The sequence below is a fragment of the Oryx dammah genome, unplaced genomic scaffold (assembly GCF_014754425.2).
Source record: "Oryx dammah isolate SB20612 unplaced genomic scaffold, SCBI_Odam_1.1 HiC_scaffold_2, whole genome shotgun sequence".
Lineage (NCBI taxonomy): Eukaryota > Metazoa > Chordata > Mammalia > Artiodactyla > Bovidae > Oryx > Oryx dammah.
In genome coordinates this window covers 41,681,396-41,705,296 of record NW_024070186.1, presented here as the reverse complement: position 1 = coordinate 41,705,296, position 23,901 = coordinate 41,681,396, and the positions used below count along the sequence as shown (strand labels likewise).

The 23,901-nt window shown below is 38.8% G+C and overlaps 1 protein-coding gene and 1 long non-coding RNA gene across 26 annotated transcripts in view; one reads left to right on the top strand and one right to left on the bottom strand.

Moving 5' to 3' along the window:
- MBNL1 (muscleblind like splicing regulator 1) overlaps positions 1-23,901 on the bottom strand; it is a 220,388-nt gene that overhangs the window by 181,772 nt on the left and 14,715 nt on the right. For 7 of the 25 annotated variants that reach the window (XM_040235237.1, XM_040235261.1, XM_040235252.1 and 4 more), the window contains exon 1: positions 10,825-10,997. The exons of 1 other annotated variant lie outside the window; for it this stretch is intronic. The gene's annotated coding sequence lies outside the window, so the exon portion shown is untranslated. Of the gene's footprint in view, positions 1-10,824; positions 11,182-23,901 lie in introns of those variants that run through there. 17 more of the 25 variants (XR_005719952.1, XR_005719957.1, XM_040235142.1 and 14 more) reach the window with 9 other exon arrangements.
- Positions 4,496-13,709, top strand: LOC120858949. Its single transcript, XR_005719980.1, has 2 exons — positions 4,496-10,496; positions 10,850-13,709. It is a non-coding gene; the product is annotated as an uncharacterized LOC120858949 (long non-coding RNA).

The following is a 23,901-nucleotide window of genomic DNA, read 5'->3' as shown; positions in this document are numbered from 1 at the left end:
CAATGTCAGAGCACAAGAACAAAATGTATTAGCCAGCCTTTTAAATTAAATTTATACCTTCCTGAGTCATGTCAATTCTATGGGCGAAGTTTCAAATTCCTGTATCATAACTATACCACATTCATTCTCAGCAGAATCATAAAGGGGAGACGGAATGCTATCTCAGAAGTGAAGAAATACCTGGCTTCATTTCAACTACTCATCAGACTGTGTGAATTCTGGCATGTAAGTTAACCTCTCTGAGCCTCAGTTTCCTCAACTCTATCAAGAGGATGGTGGTTCCTGGCAAACAAGTCCGTTCCCTAACTGTGCAGCACTGTGAGCAGGTTCTTTTCTGCAAAGACCACCTCATATACAGAAGATGCTCGAATATGGAAGCTAGCCTCATTCTCTTCATACCTTTTCCCTCCATTTTCTGAAAAGATTGCTTAAGCTTCCCCTGGGTCAGGTGCCCTCCTCCACAGAGAGGGTAGCGGTTCTACACCCTAAACACTCATTTCTGCAAAGACTTCCCCCTTTTCATTTCCTCCTTTGGTATTCAATTGTACGGTGTCAATACTGACTGTACTGTTAACTTCTCATGTCTTTCTCCCCAACTCAATTATATGTCGAACAAGAATAAAACCTATGTACTTCTCCTTTGGGACCTTCTCTCCTGACCTACTATAATCCTTTACTTCTAATAGGTGCTCAGCAAATGTTTGTTAATTGATTATTTTTCAGAACATAAAAGAATGAGTTCCCTATATTGCCTTATTATCAACATAGAAAAATAGCCTTTTAAGTGAAAAAGACCTCAGCACAGAGTAAACTTTAATCCATTACTGAGAAACAGACACAACAGTCTCTATATTAACTGCTTCCAAAACAATATTTACTTTAAAAATCCAGTCCTCAAACCATTAATATATTTCTCTGGGAGAGTCATTTCCCGTGTGCAACTTTCAGTAAATGTGGTCCTTCTGAAAGAATTATCCAGAATTCAGTTTTTTTTTTCAATAATCTCCACTATTGTTCTGGCTATTTCTAATTAATTTTCAGAAAGGTCCTATTTGGAAATACCTCAGAGAGGTTCCACAGCTGGGTTAAAGATCTGCTTGTATTCCCAGTTGTTCACTTTTGCTGCGCTCATCCAATCTTTCAAAGTCTTCTGGAAGGGGTATGTAATACCAATTATTTAAGACCAATTGCCTTATTTGAATGCCACTAAGTTGACAATGCAGTTTCCCTGAATTTTTTGAGCAATGAAATTCAAATAACAGCTCAAAATAATTTGGAGTAAATTTAATAGTTAAGATTGGCCCATGAGTTGGGAAGCCAAAGAAGAATTTCTAATCTTAGTACTATTTAATCTTATTTACTTTGAAATGAACATTTTCTAAGCATTATCTAATAATTCAACAAAAATAGATTTTTACCAGATCTTTATAGCACACAGCCAAAACCAGATGGAGCAAAAAAAAAGTCTAATAATAGAAAAAGACACATTCTAAGTGTGGTTTTCACATAATACTAAAAGGCATATAAACAAAAGGCAAAATGGAAACACCGTTAACATTATTTTCTCTAGCTCTGCATGTTGTATTTAAAGACATATACAGAGCAATTTAAAAATTATTTTCCGTGGACACAGACTATCTAAATAAATTAACTGATAAGTATTTATAAATGGAATCTTTTTCTTGGAAACTCTTGATTTCATGAGAATTTCTCTATGTATATTAAATACAGTCATTGCTCTGACATGCTCAACTTAAACTCTTAAGCCACTTACTTGTAAAAAGCACATAAATGCCTTATATAAAAAAGCCTACGAGTACTCCTGTAAAGCTTTCTATTCTGTTTGAAATATAACTATCCTCCCAACTCCAGGTAACTACTAACTCAATGCAACCGCTTATTTATTTCCATATGTAAATCATTTTGTTTATAAGGGTGTCTGATTATTGAGGATCTTTATTTCCAGGAAAGAGAGTATCATTGATACCTTCCCTAAAATAGCAAGGTCTGAGAAGTATAAATGTCAGCCACATTGAGCACATTGCAAACTTGTTTTATCATGTATCTATCTGCCACCTGGTTTATCACTGGGGATCATTTACACCCGTGTTCTGCATGAACTTTAAAGGGACCAGAACTGCCTAGCCGTCAATAAGACATTTCCCAGCAAACAACAACATACCCCTAAGATGAAATGACGTTACTTTAGAATGACCAATTTGGGATAAAGAATTTAAATACCATTCTTTAATTGATTGGATCCTGTGTTTTAAAGGAGCTTGACACAGAAATGAACTGTTTTTAAGAATGTAACAGGTATCTTCCACCTAACCAAGTTATAGTCCCGGATAAAATATAATTTTAAGTGTTTTTCTCTGATGTTTTAAAATATAGTTCTTTATATGAAAAGAGCTCATAAGGAACAATATGATGAACAGGGATAACATTAACAAAGTTTTAAATAAGGGATTTTGGATGAAAAATTTTAAAAATTCTTACTATACTCTTTAAATCATTTTTAATATCTCCCATCACCTTTAATATCCACATCTAATTAGTTGCTACATCCTGTGGGCCTGAAGCCTGTGACTTTTTCCCCAGAACACGTGTCCCTTCATTACCTTGTTACTGTCCTTTTCCAGTCCCTCATCTCTAGTCAACAATTTCCATTTCATCCTATGTATGTCCTACTCTCCCTCTAAAAAATGTCACTAAAACACAACACCTGTACATTACTTGCTAAAGCAAATGTCTGCTAATGTTCCCACTGTGCCCTGAACTTCCTACCTGGTCCCTACTGTCCTCCAGAGTGGAGCCCTAAACTCCCTTTCTCCACTGATTCCTTACTTCTTCTACCCTATCACCTGTCCCTCCCCAGGCCCTTTATCTCTCTCCTCTTAACTTCCTATCCATTCTTGCAGAGTCTCCTCAAATGCTGTAGCAGGAGTTACTCTTGTGGATTATTCCAAATGTCTACAGTCTCAATCTCCTATCAGTACCCAAGTATCTTTTTTAATTTTGTTTTTATTCTTTCACAACTCTAGAGCTGGACTACCTTGGTTCAACTCCCTGTTGTGCCACTTCCTAGTTAAGAAACCACGGGCAATTAATTTTGTGCCTCAGTTTTCCCTGTGAAACTGAGATAGCATCCGTCTCATAGGGTTGTTCTGAAGAGTATGTAAATTAATTCATACACCTTACCCTGGCACAAAGTAAGTAGTCCAAGATGTTAGTGATCGTTGTTAAAGCTATTATCCTCATCACCATTCTTTGTAATGATGGCAAGCAAGACCAAAAAAAAAAAGGTTAAAAATATGGAATCGGAGTTAAAAAAAAAAAGTCTCACAACTCTGAAAATGACAAAAAGTGTTTAGCAGTCATGCTAGTCACCTTTAAAAGTCAAAGGGGGCATTTTACATCTGTCACAAAGATTAAATGAAATATTTTGTAAAGAAATGTATAGCAAATGGCACTTATATTATTAACTATTATTTATATGCTCATAATTTTACAGATGTAGAAATTAAACAACAGAAAGAGTAAATGTTTTTTTCCAGTCCACATACCTAGTCACATCTGGTTTGGTAAAATAAAATCCATACACTGTGAGATTTTTGTGCCCCATCTCCCAAGTCTATTACTCGTTTTAAGATATAGACAAAGTGTAATAAATATATAAAAATATAATAACTTGTAAATGATAATATCAATATCACCTCTTGTATTTATAAAGTGCGTCACTTGTCAAAACATGTAGCCCCAAGTGGGCTCTGCACTGCAACAAACACTGGACTTTCAAAACAAATGTAGACACAGTGCTCACAGAAACTGATACATCATTTCATAGGATGGCTTTTTTAAACTAAAATTTAGTAAACAGAAATATCAGTGAGGGAGTCTGTGTTAGAACACTGAGTTGCAAAGTCACTTAATGGTTCAGAGCTTTTTCCACCAACTTTCCCCCTCAGCAGGCCATCTGCCTTCCTATTATATCTGTGGTCACCTTCATTTTCACCATCCCATCCCAGACTATCTTTCTGCTACGATAAGGGGAGCCATCCACGCAGAGTGCTAAAAGGTCATTGTCAAGGTAATTCTCTTCTTGTAGTCAGATAAGGCAGAAACAAATAAAATGTTAGCCTATCATTATTACTATGATCAACAACGCTGATAAACAGATTGCTGGATATTAGACTTGATTAAATTTTACATTTTCTGGATACAATAAGCTGTGAATAGTTTTTAAGTTTTAAGTTCAAGAAGTGTCTTTAATGATGTTCTAAATACGAATATGGACTTCTTAATGCCTCATTTGGCATTCTTGTTATTTATCCTGCTTTTGACATGTTTTGACTATTAAACTGTAAAGTCTTTCACCATTTCGATTTCCTCACACTCCCACTGCATATACTATTGTTACCACACTTTTTCCAATTTTCTAGAAGAGTCTATTCAGTTATAATCACTGTAGACAAATGTTAGTAAGGAAGAATTTTGAGTACAGTAAGTATACACAATGTTACCATGTCTTCCACAACCACATACTTAAAATATTTATGAACTACTTTTTAAAACTCACAAAATTGTATTCACAATTATGACACTTCTACCAGTGCCTGAAATCATCATCTATATCTTGTTTTTATTTCTTCACTTTCCTATTCAATGTCACATTAAATTGCATACTCTGGCTGTCTCTGATTAAAATCTCCTTGCTAATATATATTTCTCTCATTGCTTCATTCAGTATAAAACATTCTCTTTCCCTAAATGAAATCACTTTTTTGGTACATTTTAGTAATATTTTCACTGCTTAACTTTAATATACAGATTTTTCTTTTTTTTTTTTTTTAGCAAATGACCTTGTAACTATCAGTTTACTTTTAACCTAGCTTTTCCCTTAAAGAAATTTTCTATGCACTGTTTACCCTGGTTACCCACTTTGGTTTTCTGATACATTTGTAATTATTTGGTAGCTTCAAAAACTGGTACTTTATGGTATTTAACAGTAGTGCTAATGTCAAAGCTATCAATATTTTACTATAGGACATCTGAAAAATATGTATTTCTACCAGCAAAATGAACTGAACAAATGAACTAGTATATGTATGAAACTCATGCCTAGATATTAAATATAAACACATGATAATATGGAAACATCACTGAATAGATATAGTTAATGCGGCTTTAACAGAATAATATTTCTATAATATCAAAAAATGAAGAGTATTTTTTGTTTTCCACTATTTATGCATTAGAACTGTTATATTTATTACATGTATTGGTCAGAGCTTTCCTTATCTCAACTTCCATACAATGTTACCTAGCCACCGTTTATGAAATACTGGTTTGCACTTTACAGTTATTTTCAAAACTCTTAACTTCCCTGACAAGATTGCCACCTCTTTGAGGACAAGATGCATCTTGATTAAGTTTGGTAGAGCTCACTGAACCTAGCTTGCTATTTTTGCCACAACATATATTTTCCCATGAATCAACTTTACAAAACATCTCAAATCAGCATGTAATGTTTATTTCACATGATTAAGTGTGTTCCCGCAATCCAAGAATCTTGTTAGCTCTTTAAAACAAGTTCACTCGTAATTATATGAACTATGAATTAAATAATAGTTCAACTATTTTAAAAGTGGAAAATATAGTAAAGGTCCAGTGTCAAGACAGATTTTTTTAAGAATCCTTTGGAGAAGAAATATCATTTTGTGAACTCAGCTAGAGAGGGACTGGAATGGAGTTGATATACATGGACATAGCCTTTGGATTACATAGTATTTACTACAATCCTTTTTAATAACATTATGTTACTTAATATCGAGATGATTTGAATAAATTGGCATTGCCTTGGGAACAGTTTTAGATTCATATATATATATACTCACACACAAATTGTACCCACACTTGATGGGACTATTTACCTTATTAGCTATTATTCACCTCTTTGGGTATTTAAAGATGCAACTCTCAATTTCTTAAAACAATTGTCCAAAAAAATGACAGATTTTCTTTTAAAGCATATGCACTATTTGAAGCATGATACTTATTTCAGAAACATCTTCACTTAAAAAAAATAATTGATCACAGTGCGAATGTAATTTTCCACTCTATCCAATATGGCTACATTTCATCTGGAGGTTAATATATCCTGAATTCTAACAAAGGATCATCACAGAAACTGAGGATAAGATCTCAAAAATAGTGGGAAAAGTATCAAATACATAATGCTCATACTGTAATATATATCCTTCAAAGGTTTTTCATTTTTATATATGTCATAGGCAGAGGTAATAAGATGCCTTTTAGAAAATATGAGTAGTTATCTGAAAGAAATGTAATGAAATCATTAAAAGACTAATAATAATATGCAGAAAGCTATTACCTCATTATTTGTTAAGGGTTTTTTCAAGGATATAGCTGTAATGTTTATATAAATGCATATTTTTTATAATATGAAAGCATGACATAAATCCCAAGTTCCCTACCTCAACTCTAAAAATATAAAATATGTCTAGAGACTTTTAGTGCCCTATGTCAATAGCTCTTCTTAAATCCTCTGCTTTGCAATCAATAATTCTCCAAGCATTAGTGAATCTGCTCCATGACTCATCAGAAACGATCTACAAAGTTAATGGGGATCATTGTTCCCCAAAGGCTCACATGCATTGACACTAATGGCAGTTATGCTTCTTGTGGTGGGAGACAGATTCAAGATTGGCACCAGGCAGGGAGGTAACTCTTCTGAGATTCTCCACAAAATCTGCCCCTCCTCCACCAGCAAAGAAGAACCCATAGGCTCCAACCTGTCTCATATATTTAGTATCCTTCAAGTAAATAAAAGTATGCTTATGTTATATGGGTTTTTTTTTTTTCAGTTTAACACTCACTGTGTATGACAAAATGTACTTCAGTTATGAAAATATCTGAGAGGAATGTTTCCAGGACCTATGCCATTGTGCTTTGTTTACCAGTCAGATGCTTTCTCAAGAATGTGTTCAAATTATAAAGACAACGTCTCCGTGTATAGAAATTCTTCAAAGCCCAAAACATTACCAAAGAATTGTATTCTTACCTTTCCTAGTATTCAAAACAATGCCCACTTCCCTACGGGTGAAAGTCTTTCCTTCTTGTGAATTTATTAATCTTTGATTAACATACGGTCAGGAGTTGTTTGGATTTATTAGGTGTTTCTATTTTCTAAGGAAGGAAAGTCATAGCAAAGGAAAATATATATTAAGCATTTGAAGATAATTGCTATTTACTGAAAACTCTATTTTAAAATAAATTTCAGTGACTCGTTTGTGTTTGGTAACTTTGGGACAATGATAACTATAGAGTCTCTAAAATGTTCCTAACTAGCAATCATACTCTATTCTGGCCTTTGAGAGGTGTTAAGACTCATCCCCTAATTATAAGCCTTTTCTCTGCTATTACTACCTCACCATTAAATCTCTAAACTAAACAGTAGTTTTGAGGAAATAAAAATAGATGTTAGGTGGTGTGTTTCCTCAAATTTTAGTTACGATGGGTAAGAAAGATGAAGTATTCTTATGTATAATAAACTTCTTTAGCCTGTGAAAATGAAAATCCCTTTTATTGTGTTTTGTCCAGTAAATTCTATTAGGCTTTCTCCCAGAATACCACTTTCTTGCTTTACTCTAGAATAGCTCTGTCCAATAGAAATACAACGCATGCCACATCTGTTATTGTAAGTTTCTAGTAGCCATATTTTCTTTTTACTTTTTTTTTTTTAAACCACGCTGCAAAGCACATGGGATCCTAGTTTCCTGACCAGGGATCAAACCCCCATGCCCTGCAGTGGAAGTACAGAGTCCTAACCCCTGGACCACCGGGAAAGTCCCAAGTGGCCATATTTTTAAAAAAAGAAAATGAAAATAAACAGGTAAAATTAGTCTAACAACATATTCTACTGAAACTAATATATTCAAAATATTATCACTGTAATGTATTATCACTATAAAAATATTACCAGGTATTTTACATTCTTTCCTTTGTATAAAGTGTTCAACATCCAGTTAGAACAAACTTCAATCCAGATAACCACATTTCAAAGGCTCAACAGTCACACGTGGCCAGTGGCTACTACATGGACAGCACGTTCTAGATTTCAAAAACATGAAGCTTTGTTGCCTAAAAGTTCACGTTTTAAAATTTCCCTATGTAACATCCTCTGTTATTGCTATTGCTGTTGGGATTCTCTATTGAGCCAAATATTTAAATGACTATATTTCATTTCCTTCATCTGCTTTCCTGACCTTCACATCTACTGGCCACTCTGACACCTCAGAGTACAAGAAACTCCAATCACCTATTCTTTTCAGCTTCTTCTAAGCAAGATCTGAGATAGTCTCTCACCTCCGCATCTTCAGAAAGCCAGAAGGTGCAGGAAGGCTATTCTGTTTCCATAAAGAGATATATCAAATACAGGCCTAATGTATGGTGACAATGATAAATGCAAAGGTAATTTTTTTTGTTTACAAAAAAGATCAGAAATTTTATATAACAAAATAACACACTCATCTTCGGTCAGAAATACAATTTTACTCCCTTCCCACCCCCGTCCCAGGAGAAACTTTGGGATACTCTGTTCTTGTTCTGGAACAGAATCCAGTGTTTCATGTCATAGGAATTCTGTGCCCAGAGGAAGAACAGAATGTTGGAATAAAAATTTAATGAATTCAACTTGGAGCCTAAGTTTGCCCCAAATGTAAACACAAGCAATAATATCTCAAAGCATAAAACACTTTGGAGTCTGTTGGCATGGCTGCATAAGAGTATCACACTAGATGTGTGTCTGCACACAAATTTTATCTTAGTTCCATGAGAAAAAAAAAAATTAAACCAGGCATATGTGAGGTTTTCTGAGTCTCTTCGTCATAATAAAACCTGATTATTCTGTCTTAAGTGACACTGTAATTATAGATGGTTGGATGAACAGGTTTTCTAGTGCTGACCCAACCTGTTCCTTAAAACACAAAAGGCCACTTTTGTGCGGAAACCCCCCATTAAATAAAACTAAAAGCTACGTCTATCTTTTGAAAGAAGGCCTAACAACACACTAATAAAAAAAAAAAATTCACCCCCATGCAACACTGATGAAGATCAGAATGCCGGAGTCTTCCTAAAAAAACAGTTTTGAGCTGCAGTTGTCACCAAGTTTAAGAAAGCGAAAATACAAGTGACAACATTGTGCTTTCACTGCCTACAAAATAACTGTATTCAGTGTCTCTGGCTAGAGCACCGCATCAGAGCCATTCTAAGTATTGAGCTAAGTATTCCTAGGGTGAGTTTTACAGTCCTTGAACTTTCATTTTAACTTGTCTCAGTGATAATATTTTATCTCAACAGCAAGACAGGGAGAAACACCAACGCTCTCAGCAATCCAAAGAGATAACAGGGAGTGGATCACTTAGCCTGGTATAGAATAGTTATGTACTAAATACCCTCCGTGTATAAACAGACACTGTGTTCAAACCCAGGAGGGAGGAACACCGCGTCCACGGGTGTAGTATTTCAAAGCACACTGCGGAGGGCCTGCAAATCCAAAGGCATTAATTATGACTTCTCTCTCGGTGGATTAATTTGCTTAAGAAATTCCTCCGAGTATAGCAGAGTTTACCATCCATTTGCTCTGGGCTTGTGCCTGGGCTGGTAGATACACGAAGTAAAGGCAGCGCCAATAACCTTGCTGGCAGCTTCTTACTCAATCTTAATCCTAGGGAAGCATACTCCTCGGAAATACACCACAGAATCCTAGCAGCCGCATATTCCCCCCGGCCCGGGAGAGACTGAAAAACACAATTACTCTTCTAGCTCCACCACGCTAGTTGTAAAGTACTGTGAGACGGGCAAGCATAAACTCCACCATATACCTGCTCGCCTTACAGGCTCCGGAATCGAAGTATTCTCACATGACACATTACTACCAATAACAGATTCCGGCTCCGTTTAAAAAAGAGAGAGAGAAGGGGAGGGAGGGGACGCGCTACATATTTATCCTGCTTTTGTCTAAAAAAAAAAAAAAAACCAGAACCCAAGTCTTAACTACTTTTCCTTCTTTTCAGCCTTTCATGAAAGCAATTCAATCAACCAACTGCGGCTCCACCCAGAGAGCGTCTATACTTACTTTTCTTACAGTTTTTGAGTGACGCACTACAAAACGATGAAAAAAAAAAAAACAGGAGCCCTCTCATGCAGGGCGTCTTCCGCCCTGAAAACTTGGCAAAAGGCAAACTGGACTGAAATACAGCACTCTCCATATAAGGAAGGCCAGCTAAACATGTCATGCGTAATTTATGGGTAGCAAGCAGAGAATTAACCTTTGCGTGCACATATTTGGCCCAGATGAAAACCGGGCTGGATGGCAGCCTCGGGAACAGGGATGCGGGACCTCTAGGGAGAAACCGTGGCTCGCGTCTGATGGACTCGCATCCCCCCCCCCCCCCGACAAAGGCCGTTAAGTTGTAAGTACACTTCCACGCACCTGTTTCTTTTACCGCCCTCCCCCCCTTTTCTTTCTTTCTCTTTCTTTGTTTTAGGCTGCCAAGTGGGAAGCTGGCAGGGCTGACAGTGTCCGCAGAGCCCGTGGAAGGGCTACTCGGAGCTGGGCTGCAGCTGCAACCTCCCGCTGTCCCTCTAGCTCGAGATGGTGTGTGATCGGAAACCATCCAGCGCAGTGAACCGGCCCCAGCCTCCTTTCACTTCCTCCTTCAGCCATGTACAGTCCCGAAAGAGTACGAACAATGCAGAGCAGCAGAGCAGCACGAGCAAACTGGGAAAATGGAAACTTACCTCTCACATTTTTTTCCCCCCTCAGAGGCAGCCAGACTGCCGAGCGAGTGCCCAAGGCATTGTGGGAGTCATGATTCCAAGAGGCCCGCGATTTAAAATTGAACTTGTCAGTTCCCGGTCACGGGAGCATTGTGAGCGCCACAACTCATTCAGCTGCAGTGAAAAGACTGTTGCATGTCGCTGTGCAGCCTCTTATCGCCGAGGTCTGGTTTCCGCTGCTGCTGCGCGGCCCCTCCCCCGCCGGCCCAGCCCCACCAGGAAGCCCTGGGCGGACTCCGCGAGCCCCGGAACGCACGCGGCGACAGGAAAAAAAAAAAAAAATGCTCTTCAACTTTCCGCTGCCCCGCGGCTCAGCCCCCCGCCACCTCGCCGCCCCTCAACCTAACAAGAGTCCGCCGGGGGTGGCGGTTGCCACTCGCCCATCGGCGCAGAAAGCAAAAGGAAACCCGAGCCGGCGCGGGCGCGGTGCATCCCCGCCGCCTCCCGGTGGTATCTTCCATCTTATACGTTCAACACTGTAACCTCCGAGCTATAGTGCCCACGGGACGCACCCCTGCTACTTTCTGATCCTTGAGACTGGCTGGGCAGACAGATAGGTTCGTTTTTGAAAGCGGCGGGAGGATGGGGCTTGGAAAGGCCGTCGGCAAGGTTAGACTGAAGGTGAGTCTCCAAAACTGGATAAAACAGTAGGAGCTGGTGGGGCTGGCCGCTTTAAAATGCACCACGCAGATTTCGAACCTGGATGGCCCATAGACAGGAAAAACATCCGCAAGACTGCTAGTGTATATCTTTCTCTAGGAACAGGGTGTCCACGGTTTTGGAATTCTACGGTAAAACTAACTGTCACACAAGCACGAATACTCACATACTAGCTTCCCATCTACTTTGTAAATAATATTTGGACTGTAAAACCCCTTTTCACCCCAACTCTGCATTATATGATATATAGAAAGTAGAGACTCCTCCTTCGTTTTACAATATTCATTTTCCGAAATACTGGAATCGTCCGAGGCAAATAAGTCATATTATTGCTGGAACAAAAGAAAACACAGCCCCAAATCATAATTCACTGGGTATAAATGAGATTTAACTTGCCTTCACTTTGAACGGAAAGAATCCTGGACTATTGTGATGTGATCAAGTTTGAGAGATTTCGGGGGCAGAAGTTACTTAGGATTTGGGGAATAATTTATTCAACGATGATTATAATTTTAAAACTTTCTATGGTTTGAATACAGTTTAGAGGCAAACGCTATCTATCGTGTGATGTTTCTACAAGTTTGTTAGGTTGTTGTAAAGATGGTGGGGACGGCTTAAGGAGAAGGAAAAGCATCGTGAAAGCTGCTGAAGTACAAAACTACTTCTAGAGGTATTAATAACGACTTGAGTTCTCTACCCTTGGCTACACCCACAAAACAGAGTTAATATTGTGCACTGCTCTCTTCCAGAACAAATAATTAATTAGATGGTGCCGCTTCTCAGTATTAATCATGAAAAAGTACCCAAGTGCACACCCAGTGGAAGCAAATTTAAAACGAAACCGACACTTTCTCAAAGGACAGGGATGGGCATTTTCTATCTGCCAATTAGGAGCTACCCCAAGCAATGAGGACTTCCTTTCTTCTAATTCAGCATTCATTTCAACAACTACCTCAATAGACTGCTATGCAGAGATTCAAGAATGGATAACAACATAGAGTCCCTCCCCTCAAGAATAATACCTCTACTAGGAAAGGGACTGGGGAAAAGAGATAAACTAATTAATTCTGGCTGAAGGATAAATGCTAAAATGATGGGAGGCAAGACCAAGGTGCTTTTGAGTAGAGTCAAGAAGGCTTCCTGGAGAGGTTGTTTTAACAGGTGCCTTAAAGGGAGTATAGAAATTATCAAGATGAGTAGAGAGGTGAATCCAGGTTCTGTGGGAAAAGAGCCTGGCAAATACAATGGAACTGCTAGTCTTGGAGTTAGAAGTGAGCTGGATACTTGTAAGAGAGTGGCAGCAAGTGAGCTAAAAGTAGGTCTGTGTTCACCCAAGGAGTTCCAGCTTTACTCTGAAAACTGTGATACTCTAGATGAGTTTAATCAGCAAAGAGATAGGTTGAATTTGGACTTGTATTTCAGAGGGAGCCTGTGGCAGCAGCTTGGAGAGTGAATGGAAGTGTGGGGTGGAGGCTGATGGAAGAAGGGTGAATGGGTGTGGACAGACTGGAAAAATGACTCATGCAGGGAATGAGGAAGGGAGGAGCCTTGGGAGGCTCCCAAGTCCCTGGCTTACCCTACTGGATTGTTTGCTACTTGCTTTTTAATTTTGCCTCCATTCTCCATGACAACAGAGACTGACTTCAGAGCTGGGCCACCTGTGCATGTGCGAGCAGGTTGCAGGCCTTGTTGGCTTCCACACGCCTCTCCTCAGAATGACCAGTGAACCGCTAAGGGCTAATCCCAGTTGCAGGAACTTCTTTTCAATTGTTCTCAGACCCTTGCAGACTTCTAAGTCAGAGCTTTGGTGTTCTTTTTCATGTGGGTTAGAAAATTTGCTGTTTGGAGCAACATGATGAAAAACAAGACTTTGAACCTGTGTATGGTGCAAGAGGGGAAACTATTTTTCCACTTCAACACTGGAGGAGGGGGAAGTTCTAGGAACAAAAGAGAAATTGAAACTGAGACAAATTTTCTGCTCCACTGCACAGAATACAAAGAAATACAAGAAGGACCCTTAAATGTTAGGAACAGTAGAATAAACATCCTAGTAAATGACAAAGAAGAGGGAAAAAATGTTATTCACACTAGTAAAGGAAAAAGGGGCGGCTAAGAAAACTCATACAAAGCAGTGGTCAACCCAGGACTTCAAAGTGAGTACAAATAAATTGTGATATAAAACTTCATTATCACTGGTTTAGCTTAATTTATTGTCATTGATAATACCATAACATGAATAATGACATTTAACATTTCGAAGCACTGCAGCAAACACCAGATCCTATGTTAAAAATATTAAATCACATTGTCAGCTTTCACTACCAGTGGCATGCTAACCACATTTCAAATTGTGAAAATTATTAAAAAATCATTATAGTAATAAAAAGTAAATAGTTCCCCATTTAGAATACCAATCATATTCCCTCAGTGCTGGGATAGCATTATGGTTTCTCTTACACCTATGAAGTGTAGTTATAGTCCATAGGCTCATGAGTGAATGCATCTCTAAGTATAAAAAGAATGTCATTTGTGGGTGGAGAGGGAAATTATAGAGAACAATTTCAGATGAAATAAAACTACATGTTAAGATGAAAGAATATTCACTGCAGGTTTCTGAAATATTTCAGACCATTCAAGTTTTAGTTATACCAATGAATCCCAGTAGAAATATAGTTAAGGAATATGGTTTTTAGAGATGACATCAACTACCTGGCTTACCAGTAAAATAGACAAAGGAAACGGTAACATTTATCTTTTTCATTCAAGTGGGAGTCTTTACGGCACTGTGTAAATGTGTGTGTACAAATTGTATGTTTCTTGTCATATACACTACATTTATATATAGCTCAGTAAGCTCTCACAGCCATCTAAATATTATTTGCTTTTTCTGCATCATCCCCCTCAACTCATCATCTAAATGAAAATACCCTTAGAAGTTACGCTCTTTAAACTCGAAATATGAAAAGGTCTTGAATCACAGATCTAGGAATGCTGTTTGTATTATTCTGAAGTAAAAATAATCCATTGGAAGATAGTGTCAAAACTAAGATTCAAATTCAGGCACCGTGATTTTTAACCCATGTTTAAATATAGATGGTTAAGACAAGCTGCTGGAAGGCAATGAAGAATTGGAAACACTCCCATATGGTGAATCCATTTTAAGTATATACATTAAATGTATCTCCATTCAGTTTTACAGCAGGGAAGAGGGTTGAAGCATTTTTCTGTAGCCTGGATTCTAACCTGTTTAGGCATCTGAATAAATATATTAATATTTGATAGATTTATATGAATTTAGTTTACCTAAATTTAGTTTAGGACTTTTATATATTTCACATATAAGTAAGTTTTAAAATCATACCTAGTATTTAAATATTAATGATATATATATTCTATTATATATTGTGTGTGTATATATATTATGTTATGTAATAGGACATATCACATATATAACATATATACCATTTAATATGCAAATCACATAAATGTAAAAACATTATATAAATTCAATGTACTTGTCTTACAATGTATATAAATATTAAAACTGAATTAAAATATTAATTTTATTGTGCATTTTTTGGCACCCCTGGGTAGGCATGAACCAATTGTGCATTTTTCAATTAGACTAATTTATCTAAAACTTGAATCTAAATCTTCATTATAATTATTTTGGCATATGGAAAAAAAGAATTAGAAAGCAAATACATTTCAGAATTAAAGGTTTAGAACCACAGAATTATAGTAGAGAATGGAACATGGGAGACTTATCTAGTCCGTCTCCCTTGTTAGACCAGAGTATTGTATAAATAAGTTGGAACAATGTCAGAGAACTAGCATCAATGTCTTCTAACTCAGGCCATTTATTTTCATCATTTTTTCTTAAAGACACTGAAGCAACACATAGTTGCCTCATATATGAGGCTCTGAGCTCAACTGAGCTCTCATACAGGCATAACTGCTCCCCAGGTTTAATGTGAAGAGGGGCCACATTAGATTTTGAGGAGTATACATCTTTCCTTCCTTATTTCTTCCTTGTTTCTCTTTTCTTTCTTTCCTTTCCATTTTTCCGTTCTTCCTCCCTTCTTTCCATAACAGAAAACATTTGCACACAATGCCACCGTTCAAATGTTCATGGAGCAACCACTGTGCTGTCCTATTCTAGGCAGTGTGGTTTACAGAAATGAACAACACAGCCCACTCACTTCCTTCAAGGAGTTTACAGTCTGCTAGAAGGAGATAGGCAGTAAACAAAAAATAAAGGAACAAATAAACCTCTGAAGCAATTTCAGATGGAGGTAAGTACACGAAGTGAACGATAGCAGGCTGAGGGGATAAGGAGGGGAGGCTATGTGTTAAACAGGACAAGTGGTCAAGGGTTGAGATGGTGAGAAGTAGGCATACTCCTCAAGACAGCGAAAACTATCTGGGAAAAAAATCATTCAAAGCAGTGGGAACTGCAAGCCTAGCACCTTGAATCTTTAGCTTATGTTAGGACTGGAAATCCAATCACCCATAAAAACTAATGGGCCAGAGTTCCCTGTTGGTCCAGCGGTTAAGACTTCACCTTCCAACTCAGGGGGTGCAGGTTCAGTCCCTGGTCAGGGAGCTAAGCTCCCACATGGCTTATGGCCAAAAAGCCAAAGCATAAAACAGAAGTAATATTGTAACAAATTCAAAAAAGACTTTAAAAATGGTCCACATTAAAAAAAAATCTTTAAAAACTAATGGGCTGCTTAACTTCAAAGACCTTAGAGTCCAGTGAGAGAACTGATGAATCTTAATAAGATTAGTCACACTCATGATACATAGCTGCAATCCTGATAATTTTGGCCAGCAGGAACCATTGACATGTTTGGTTATGTTAGAGGTGGGGGTGTGGGTATAACTGGCACAGGATTGGGATTTGCTTTTCATGAAGATGGCTAGATTACATTTGACTGCTATGTGCAGAAGGCTGATAGTCTAATCTCAAAACAGAATGCAGGGAATACAGTGCTGCTAAGAATGAAAGCAAGTCAAAAGAGTGGGCTGTGGCCAGAATGGCAATGACAGCAAATGGCTGAAGACCTGAGAGAAAGCGATTTGAGGGTCCGTAGCAGTGAGATGCAGTAAACATTAGAATCTTCCATTGCAGAGCTGAAGAGAATCCATAAGATGGCCACCGCCAGGCCTTGAGGGAAGTGAAATGTGTGTGTGTGTGTGTGTGTGTGAGGCGGGGGGGGGGGGGGATTTACTCCCATAAACACAGGATAGAAAACTCAAAATTACTGAAGATAGAACATTATAAAATCAGCAGTGATTCCAGTTCCCAGAAATTGTTACTGATACTATTACAGTTTATTTCTTTCCAAGTTTGCCTCAATGCATGTTTTAAAACAGTTGACATTGTGTTACAAACGCAATTTTGTGTTCTCCTTTTTTCCCACTTCACCTCATAACTTTATAAAACAATATCTCCCATGTCATTCATATCCATTATAATCCTCAGTTATCATAAAAGGTAACAAAGAGTGGAGAACTGACCCTTGACCAAAACCTCATAGTTACCAGGCGGTCAAGCCTCCTGCCCCATAGTACAGCATTTCTGAGCCTACATCCCAGATCCTGAAGTCATGTGTCTAAGGTGTATTGTACTTAAGGCAATGGCACCCCACTCCAGTACTCTTGCCTGGAAAATCCCATGGACGGAGGAGCCCAGAAGGCTGCAGTCCATGGGGTCGTGAAGAGTTGGACACGACTGAGCGACTTCACTTTCACTTTTCACTTTCATGCATTGGAGAAGGAAATGGCAACGCACTCCAGTGTTCTTGCCTGGAGAATCCCAGGGACAGGGGAGCCTGGTGGGCTGCCGTCTATGGGGTCACACAGAGTCAGACACGACTGAAGCGACTTAGCAGCAGCAGCAGCAGCACACTCTGGGATATACACATGTCTCCTAATACAGACTGTCATTAGGGGAAAATATATATATAATAATGATCTTTTAATAAACAAAAAAAGTTATAAAAATAAGTATGAAACTGGTAGCTAGAGTGTCAAAGTGGACATATTACCTATATTATGTTATAATATAGTATATAATATATACTTATTATATAAGCATATACTTATATAATTAGTGTACTATTATGAAATACTTTCTACCATCTCATAAAATGATGTATTGTGGGTAAGCAGAGAATCCTCTTGTAATCATTTTAAAATAGTATCTATTAGATCTAACAGTATAAATGTTATACTGTATTTATCTCATGGACTGTAATCCAAATATGTCTACATTTTAATTCTGTTCTATATAGAAAAGAAGCATCTGGAGAAAATGTGGCCATTGCACTATTTGTTCCTAAATGAAAAAAAAAAAAAAAACATCAATAGCAAGATTGATTTTTCTTTTCCTAAATGCCCAGTGTATCTATCTACTCATTTATTTCTAAAGTTCCTTTCTTTTGGTTACTATGATATTCCACATCCTTCTCTCTTTTCACTCCATTAAATGGGTTTTTTCTTTCTGGATCTTTTCTGCATCTATTTCCTTCTTTCTTTTCTTTTTCCAGAAATTATTTTCAAACCATGTCTCAAGCAATGTCCTAAAGGGACTTCTGAATAAGAACTTTTGTCAATGAAAATGGTAGGAGTATTGTATACATATCTTTTTTCTCTTCTTCCCTTGTTTTGTCTAGTAGTGTGGGAACTAAGCAATACAGTCATAAATTAATTCTAATGTCTTAAGGTAGACATCAGGGTGCTCCCTGCTGCTTCTTGATTCGTTTAAAAATATTTATTAAGCACCACACACTGAGAGTTATACTTACACTCCAAATACAGAAATTATGAAGACTTCTTCATGGTGTTCACAATCTACTCTAGTATGGGGGAAGACATAAAGGGAAAAAAGAAAAAACCCTACACATTTGGAAATAACTGTGAAAAGAAGAGAAACGAAAAGCAAAGGAGAAAAGGAAAGATATAAGCATTTGAGTGCAGAGTTCCAAAGAATAGCAAGGAGAGATAAGACAACCTTCCTCAGCGATCAATGCAAAGAAATAGAGGAAAACAATAGAATGGGAAAGACTAAAGATTTCTTCAAGAAAATTAGAGATACCAAGGGAACATTTCATGCAAAGATGGGCTCGATAAAGGACAGAAATGGTATGGACCTAACAAAAGCAGAAGATATTAAGAAGAGGTGGCAAGAATACACAGAAGAACTATACAAAAAAGATCTTCACGACCAAGAAAATCACGATGGTGGGATCATTCACCTAGAGCCAGATATCCTGGAATGTGAAGTCAAGTGGGCATTAGAAAGCATCTCTACAAACAAAACTTGTGGAGGTGATGGAATTCCAGCTGAGTTATTTCAAATCCTGAAAGATGATGCTGTGAAAGTGCTGCACTCAATATGCCAGCAAATTTGGAAAACTCAGCTTTGGCCACAGGACTGGAAAAGGTCAATTTTCATTCCAGTCCCAAAGAAAGGCAATGCCAAAGAATGCTCAAACTACTGCACAATTGCAGTCATCTCACATGCTAGTAAAGTAATGCTCAAAATTCTCCAAGCCAGGCTTCAGCAGTACGTGAACTGTGAACTTTCAGATGTTCAAGCTGCATTTAGAAAAGGCAGAGGAACCAGAGATCAAATTGCCAACATCCACTGGATCATCAAAAAAGCAAGAGAGTTCCAGAAAAACATCTATTTCTGCTTCATTGACTATGCCAAAGCCTTTGACTGTGTGGATCACAATAAGCTGTGGAAAATTCTGAAAGAGATGGGAACACCAGACCACCTGACCTGCCTCTTGAGAAATCTATATGCAGGTCAGGAAGCAACAGTTAGAACTGAACATGGAACAACAGACTGGTTCCAAAAATAGGAAAAGGAGTATGTCAAGGCTGTATATTGTCACCCTGCTTATTTAACTTCTATGCAGAGTACATCATGAGAAACCCTGGGCTGGCGGAAGCACAAGCTGGAATCAAGATTGCCGGGAGAAATATCAACAACCTCTGATATGCAGATGACACCATCTTTATGGCAGAAAGTGAAGAGGAACTAAAAAGCCTCTTGATGAAAGTGAAAGTGGAGAGTGAAAAGCTTGGCTTAAAGCTCAACATTCAGAAAACAAAGATCATGGCATCTGGTCCCATCACTTCATGGGAAATAGATGGGGAAACAATTCAAACAGTGTCAGACTTTATTTTTGGGGGCTCCAAAATCACTGCAGATGGTGATTGCAACCATGAAATTAAAAGCCACTTACTCCTTGGAAGGAAAGTTATGACCAACCTAGACAGCATATTCAAAAGCAGAGACATTATTTTGCCAACAGAGGTCTGTCTAGTCAAGGCTATGGTCTTTCCAGTGGTCATGTATGGATGTGAGAGTTGGACTGTGAAGAAAGATGAGCACCGAAGAATTGATACTTTTGAACTGTGGTGTTGGAGAAGACTCTTGAGAATCCTGTGGACTGCAAGGAGATCCAACCAGTCCATTCTGAAGGAGATCAACCCTGGGATTTCTTTGGAGGAAATGATGTTGAATCTGAAACTCCAATACTTTGGACACCTCATGCTAAGAGTTGACTCCTTGGAAAAGACTCTGATGCTGGGAGCGATTGGGGGCAGGAGGAGAAGGGACGACAGAGGATGAGATGGCTGGATGGCATCACCGACTTGATGGACGTGAGTTTGGGTGAACTCCGGGAGTTGGTGATGGACAGGGAGGCCTGGGGTGCTGCAATTCATGGGGTCACAAAGAGTCGGACACGACTGAGCGACTGAACTGAACTGACACATTTGGAAAAAGAGTGTAGCAAGTGAAATAATTCAGTTAAACCCATGTGCTAAGCAGATGGCAAGGAAGGTAGAGCTAGGCAAAGCCTCACTCCTCATAGACTCCTAAGCAGCTTCAAATGGTAAGACTACCTGGCACGTGTGTGTTAAGTGTTTGATGGCAGAAAGAAAGACACAGAAAGTCTTGAAGGGCCATTAGACAAACAACTTGATGCTACAACCACTTTTAACAAATCATTACACTATAGCAACAGTGAGAAGAAGTTTGCTTTTCTTAGTTTTCATGCTGCCATTATGTAAAGTCAACAGAGTGTCAAGTCTAGTTCCCAAACCCTGGGGCTCCAGACAGCCAGACATCCTCACCCTGCCCTGAGGGAACACCCGGCTGCCCCAGTAACTCACTTCAAGCTTCCCCCAGATGTTTAACAACAAATTCCCAACTAGGTGATAGGAGATTATCTGATTAAAGTCATTCACACTAAGGTGAGAATGAGGCTTAATCCTTCAAAAGTGTTTGCTTTGACAAAAGGATATCTTGTTAACCCTAATGAACCGCTAATTGGCAGAACTGGAGGGCTCTATGGAAAAGATCCCTCCTCCTCACTTTCCCAGACTCCCCACCCCCTCGTCCTTCCCTGTCTATTTTCCTTCCTGAAATAAAGGAAGAAGGGAAACTGGTGCATTCAGAGATGTTAGGGAACTCCTGTTACCCACACTATCTCTTTGAACCCTCAAGAGAGACATGTGAGATGGTATTTATGAGCCCATCCTAGAAAGGAGGAGACTGAAACCAGGGCAGAGACTCTTGACTTCAGCCACATTTTGGATCCATAGAGTATAACCATCTATTTCTGGGCTGCAATTAAATCAGTATTTCTAGGCATGGCATTGGTATTTTCTTATAAGTTCCTCAGATGATTCCTCTGTACAGTCAAGTTTTCCTACTACAGAGCTAGAGTTTATGCGATGAAATTACTCAGAATCAGTGGCAATGCATGGACCTGCTCTGTCTCCTCCCATTGGCAAGTTTAGTTGCACAAGAGAAGCAATGTTATCTGCAGGAAACTCTGTCTCAAGTCCAGTTAGGTTTTTGGGTAAACAGGTGCCCATACACATGTAGAAATGAGGGAGTCAGACTAGTTGTGAGGAAGTAAGGTGATGCAGCGCTTTTGTTGTGTACCTGGTTGGATGAGGTACTTCTTAGGCAATCAGAACAGGCTATACTTTATACCAGATAAGCATCAGTAAAGTTTGGGCTTAAAAAACTATCTAGAGAAACAATCGAGCCCACACAGAGGATAATCCTACATGTTCTGTAATGCTTAGGTTGCTGTTTGCTTAAAATTCTATACCCTGTTTCTTTCTAAGAAATTATAATCATGAGCACAATTGAGAATAGTACCAAAGCTTCAGAGTATCCTGATCCACTTTGGGATTTATTTATATCAGATTACAGAAAATATAATTGTATGTGTGTGTATCAGTTCAGTTCAGTCACTCAGTCGTGTCCAACTCTTTGAGACCCCATGAATCGCAGCACGCCAGGCCTCCCTGTCCATCACCAACTCCCGGAGTTCACTCAGACTCACGTCCATTGAGTCAGTGATGCCATCCAGCCATCTCATCCTCTGTCGTCCCCTTCTCCTCCTGCCCCCAATCTCTCCCAGCATCAGAGTCTTTTCCAATGAGTCCACTCTTCGCATGAGGTGTCTGAAGTACTGGAGCTTCAGCTTTAGCATCATTCCTTCCAAAGAAATCCCAGGGTTGATCTCCTTCAGAATGGACTGGTTGAATCTCCTTGCAGTCCAAGGGACTCTCAAGAGTCTTGTCCAACACCACAGTTCAAAAGCATCAATTCTTTGGCGCTCAGCCTTCCTCACAGTCCAACTCTCACATCCATCTATCTATCTATCTATATATATATATATATATATATATATATATATATGTTGCAGCCATGAAATTAAAAGATACCTACTCCTTGGAAGGAAAGTTATGACCAACCTAGATAGCATATTCAAAAGCAGAGACAATTACTTTGCCAACAAAGGTCTGTCTAGTCAAGGCTATGGTTTTCCCTGTGGTCATGTATGGATGTGAGAGTTGGACTGTGAAGAAAGCTGAGTGCCGAAGAACTGATGCTTTTGAACTGTGGTGTTGGAGAAGACTCTTGAGAGTCCCTTGGACTGCAAGGAGATCCAACCAGTCCATCCTAAAGGAGATCAGTCCTGGGTGTTCATTGGAAGGACTGATGCTAGAGCTGAAATTCCAGTACTTTGGCCACCTCATGCGAAGAGCTGACTCATTGGACAAGACCCTGAGGCTGGGAGGGATTGGGGGCAGGAGGAGAAGGGAACAACAGAGGATGAGATGGCTGGATGGCATCACTGACTTGATGGACGTGAGTTTGGGTGAACTCCGGGAGTTGGTGATGGACAGGGAGGCCTGGCGTGCTGCGATCCATGGGGTCATGAAGAGTCAGACACGACTGAGTGACTGAACTGAACTGAACTGATATATAAGTTCTAGAATACATATAGATATGTATATGTATATATAAGAAAATATATGTATATTTGATTATATATGTGACTTTTTTAGAAATAAAAGGTCTGGCAAATTTTAGTATATTTTATGAATTCACTCACCAACTAACATGGTTATAACATAAAGACAAATAAATAACAGGACATTTCTCATTTGAATCTCATTTGCAGGTAGTGTTATTAGTTATAATATACCATCTTTGTGAATGTGCAGTCAGCCCAAAGGACCCTTCTGGTCACACCTGGCTGGCCTCAAATGTCCTTATTTCTGCCAGAAGCTTAGCAATGAGTAATCGCTGACAGGACCTGATCCCCTCCAACCTTCTCAGTAACTCATGTATTTTTGGACAGCGTTGAACATTCTTTTCCCTTTTCAAACTCCTCTCGACATAGGCCATCAGCTCACCAGTAACTGGGCATTTTTACTCTTTTTGCTGTCAGCTTTCCTACCTGGTCCATGAATAGTCACTGAGCATCTGACATAATTCTGCCTTTCCTGGAATCTGAGGCTACAGGGTGAGCAACACTAGACCCCAAGCCTCTTGAAAGATACAGTCCCACTGGGGCAATAGATATGAAATAGTAAGTAATCATAATCAGGTAAGTAAACAATAGGACCTCTCTGGTAGCTCAGATGGTAAAGAATCTGCCTGCAGTGCAGAAGACCTGGGTTTGATCCCTGGGCAGAAAGATCCCCTGGAGAAGGGAATGGCAACCCACTCCAGCAGTCTTGCCTGGAGAATCCCATGGACAGAGGAGCCCAGCGGGCTACGGTTCACAGGGTCACAAAGAGTCGGACACAACTGAGAGATTAACACACACAGGTAAACAGTACAAATTTGCAAAGTGTAATGAAAGAGAAAAAAGAATGTGGACAAGTGACTCTAAATTCCAAAGATAGACAATTATTATTTTTATGACCCCCCTTTATTTCATTGAATTCAAACATCTGGATTCATTGCCTTGTGAGAGTCATCATAGTGTATAAACTACGTGTCTACACTGCTCGAATCCTTCATTTGAAAGATAGAATTCTATT